A 4,175-nucleotide genomic window follows, 5' to 3' on the forward strand; every position below is an offset into this window, starting at 1 on the left:
CCTAGTTGAAAAGATAAAATACTGGATAGATATGAAGAAGTATACAGGAAAGTGAAAGAAGAAGGTTGCTACTAAAAAGAAGGCTACAGAGACAGACAGGAAGGCAAAGGGTTCAGCTAGAAATTCAATTAGGGGTGGGCGGAATTTGCGAAATTCACTTTCGCAAATTATCGCGAAAATGTTAAAAATCTCAGCAAACACGTGGAAATATCGCGACGATGCGGAAGTTTTTTTCCCGCCCGTTCGCGGTATTTTCTGCGTGGTTGCGGCTCGCCAACTTACCCATGCGGTTGCTCACGGGCACGGCCATCTTGTTTTCACTTGTCTCGCGGTGCATGACGTGATCGCGCGACGAATGACGTTACTGCGGGCATGAACTGTCGCGAGACAGCACCAATGGCTACCAACAATCCAACATCTCGTGGAGAACGCGAGCGGATCGGGCAAACTTGTAGGCGAACACGGGGATTCAGGTAAGGCGATCGTGCACTCGCGAGAATTTATTATTTTACAGCGTGAGCAAGCAAAACATTTCCGGTACAATGCAGATTGCGGAAATTTTGACATTTTCGCGCTCTCCGCGGAACGCGAAAATGTCACATTATCGCAATTTCCGCGAGCGGAACGGAATTTTAGCCCAGGCCTAAATTCAATGTTAATGTCAATTTTAACATTTGCACTAAGAGAAGTGCATGGAGGGAATTATGTGCATGTGCCCTGGATAAGAGGTAATACTTTTGGCCTTACAACAATTGTTCCAAATTTGTGTGAAGAACAGGAAAAATGGTACGAGGACGTTCTTAGATTAATGACAATTTCAAAAATGCTTTGGACAGATTCAAATATGCTATTTGAGACTCTGGTACCAAGTGCTTTTTAGGCAGAGTGTACAGCTGCTATTGCTTGACCATCTAAGGAACCAGCTAAAGTTGTAGGTCCCAGTCAAAACCGTTGCTGGAAAATTTAGAGCAGTGCTAAAGCATTTGAAAAAGAAGGTGCAGGAGAATTTATTGGACAAACATTTGAGAACTACACAAGAGCTAAAGGACAATGCAAGCTAATTATGAGGGACTTATGCAGATTTTTAAGGAACTCTAGGGCATGTACAAGGAAACATTTGGAGCGCAGCATCCAGGCAAGATAGCGCAGGGTTGCACCGCATTTATAAGAAGGCGCACCTCTGCATTCACCCTAGCACTGGCGCTAAATTTAGCTGCCTAGTGCCAATGCAGGCACCCTTTCATCATAATGCAAGGGTGCCTGCGTTGAGGTGTCCCTTCCTGCACATAAGCAATCAGTAATGGCGATTTGTAACTTCTTTGTGTTGTTCTTTTTTCTGCAGCACACATAGAAGTTGCAATTAGTAATTGTTCAATGATTGTTGCTATGCAGGAAGGGACACCTTCCTGCACATGAACAATCATTAGTAGGGATTTGCTGTTTCTTTCTGTGCTGCATAATGCAGCACACATAGAAACAGCAAAAATGAGGAGAAATTAATCATTTCCCCTCGTTTTGCCAGGTTAAAATCAAGGGGCATTTCTACTAGGAAGTGGCAGAGCATGGGGTTAACCTAATGAGGCTAACGCCATGCTCTGAAACACAGTTCTGCACTGTATTACAATATTACGGTGTAGCCCTTTGTTTCCCCCTCCGCTGGTGCCAAATTTAGCTGCATAGCGCCAATGCAGGCACCCGTGCACAACAGTGCAAGGGTGCCTGCGTTGCAGAGGAAGATTGCTTATGTGCGGGAAGGAGTTCCTTCCTGCACATAAGCAATCCCTTCCTGCACATAAAACAATCTTTAAATGATGTTTTGCAGCTTCTATGTTTGCTGCATTAAGCAGCACACATAGAGGCTGCAAAACGTCATTTTTTTTAATGATTGTTTATGTGGAGGAGGGACACCATCCTGCACATAAACAATTATTGGTGTTTTGCTGTTTCCATGTGTGCTGCACAATGCAGCACACATGGAAACAGTAAAAAAAGAGAAGAAATTAAAACATTTTCCTCATTGCCCCAGGGTAAGACCAGGTTTGCTTGGTCTTCATTTTGGGGGCTGCCCCAAATTTACGTCACCCTTTTAAATATAGGGCAGCATCAAAATCAATCAGTGCTGCGGTGGAACGACCACAACAACATCCATTGCCCTCTCCTTTCACGCTAAGTATAGCATGAAAGGGTGCCTTATTTACAAGGTAGTGTTAAGCCACATTAAGTGGCTTAACACTGCCTCGTAAATAAGACAAAGCCCCAGCGCCACAGGAACATCGATAAAGGTGACGTTGTGGTGGCGATAGGGGCTTGTAAATTTGCCCCCAAGTTTTCCTTGGTCTTGTTTTTGGCACTGCCTCCTATTTATGCCACCCTTGTAAATAGGGGGCAGCGTCAAAATGCAAAGGGTGTTGCGGCGGACGTCCACTGCAACACCCACTGCCCGCCCCTTTCATGCTAAGTGGTGCATGAAAGGGGGCCTTATTTACAAGGCGGCGTTAAGCCACATCAAGTGGCTTATCGCCGCCTTGTAAATAAGGTGAATGGTTTATCGCCACAGGAACATCACAAAAAGTGACTTTCCTGTGGCGATAAGCTCTTGTAAATATGTCCCTCAGTGTAGTTAAGGATCTTGAGAAAAATTATGTCAGTGGATTTGTATCTGCTTTTGCTATGGGTTTGCATCCTGAGATTAGCATGCATATTCAGTGCAATGTTCAGACTAAAGGTATCAATGATATTTTGAAATACTCTTAGTACAATATTGATTGGTTTGTTGTGAAACAGAAGAAGATTAAGGAACAACTGATGGCTGCTCATACAATGCTGTTTCAGAAAAATGGCAGAAATCAATCAATGCGTTTTGAAGCAGATTTTGACAATTCTGAAATTAATGGAGAGCTTTCAATGCAAGGTGCGAGAATGGGAAATGAGATGGATCAGATGCAAGCTCCTGGTGGAGGAGTGGTAAATAATTCTGGAGTGAATACAGATATTGAGTTGCTGAAGAGAAGTACTGCTTGCAATTTTTTCAGGAAAATCGGCCATTGGAAGCAGGAGTGTAGACTGAATCCAGATAGAATCCAGAATGATGTTGTTTCCAAGATGCAGCGGAATATGAATCGGGTCCAAACACAGTCAGTAGCACAGCCCAACCATCTTCTGTGCAGAATGTGTTAAATCAGTAGCAATTTCGTATGAAAATGCCTGTAGCTCCTGTGATGCAACAAAACATGAAAAATAATATGCTATTATAGCCCAGGTTGTCAACAGAATTCATTAATTCTAGAGATAATTACTTTTCAGAGAATAATTCCCAATGAGGGTGCCTAATGGGGAGTAAGGATTGCTTACTTAGTGCAGTCCTTGAGGCAGACCAAAAGGACCCCTTTGTAGATGGTGAGGTGAATTACCACCATGTGTCTCTCTTGATTGACTGATTCATTGATTGACAGAGTAGCTACTGGATCTATAGTTCATTCAATAGAGGTTCTAAACCTACCCTTCTGGGCAATGGAAGATCATGCTGTAGGCATCAGCAATAAACACATTGTTTATCATGTTACAGCAGATGTTCCTGATAAAAGAGGATCAATGGAAAATAACCTCAAATTCATAATGTGTGGTTCAAGTGCTATTACTTTGTGGGCTGTGATTTGCTTTGCCAGATGAATTGTGTGATTTAATGCACACCAGATGGTGTTCCAATTTAAACCTAGTATGAAGATTCATTGATTAGGATCAAATCAAATGATTCAATAGTTCAGTTGTTCCCACATCTTACCAAACTGAAATCTCAATTCAAGACACTCGAAGTACAAATGATGCAGGAACAGAGAAATGTTGGAGTGAGTGGTTTATTCGTCAACCCTCATCAGCTTCCCCCAGCAGTAACCGTCTGTTATACAATTTCCCAGAACATCAAGTTCGAGCATTCTATATTAGTACATTCTACATTCCAAAGTGAGATAATCTGGAATGGGGAAAGCATGATATCACAACACATTTCCCTTCTTTTACAAACATTTTAAAGAAAAACAACAGTACAAAATAACAAATAAAGAAAAGAAAAAGTTAAGTGTGAAGAAAAGATATATGTTGTCTAAAATTCTCAATGGAACACAATTTAAATTAAGAACACTTTATACATCACGAAATCTGATTGGTTTGGAAACTAT

This window comes from Triturus cristatus, chromosome 7, assembly GCF_964204655.1.
Source record: "Triturus cristatus chromosome 7, aTriCri1.1, whole genome shotgun sequence".
In the NCBI taxonomy this organism is placed as follows: Eukaryota; Metazoa; Chordata; class Amphibia; order Caudata; family Salamandridae; genus Triturus; species Triturus cristatus.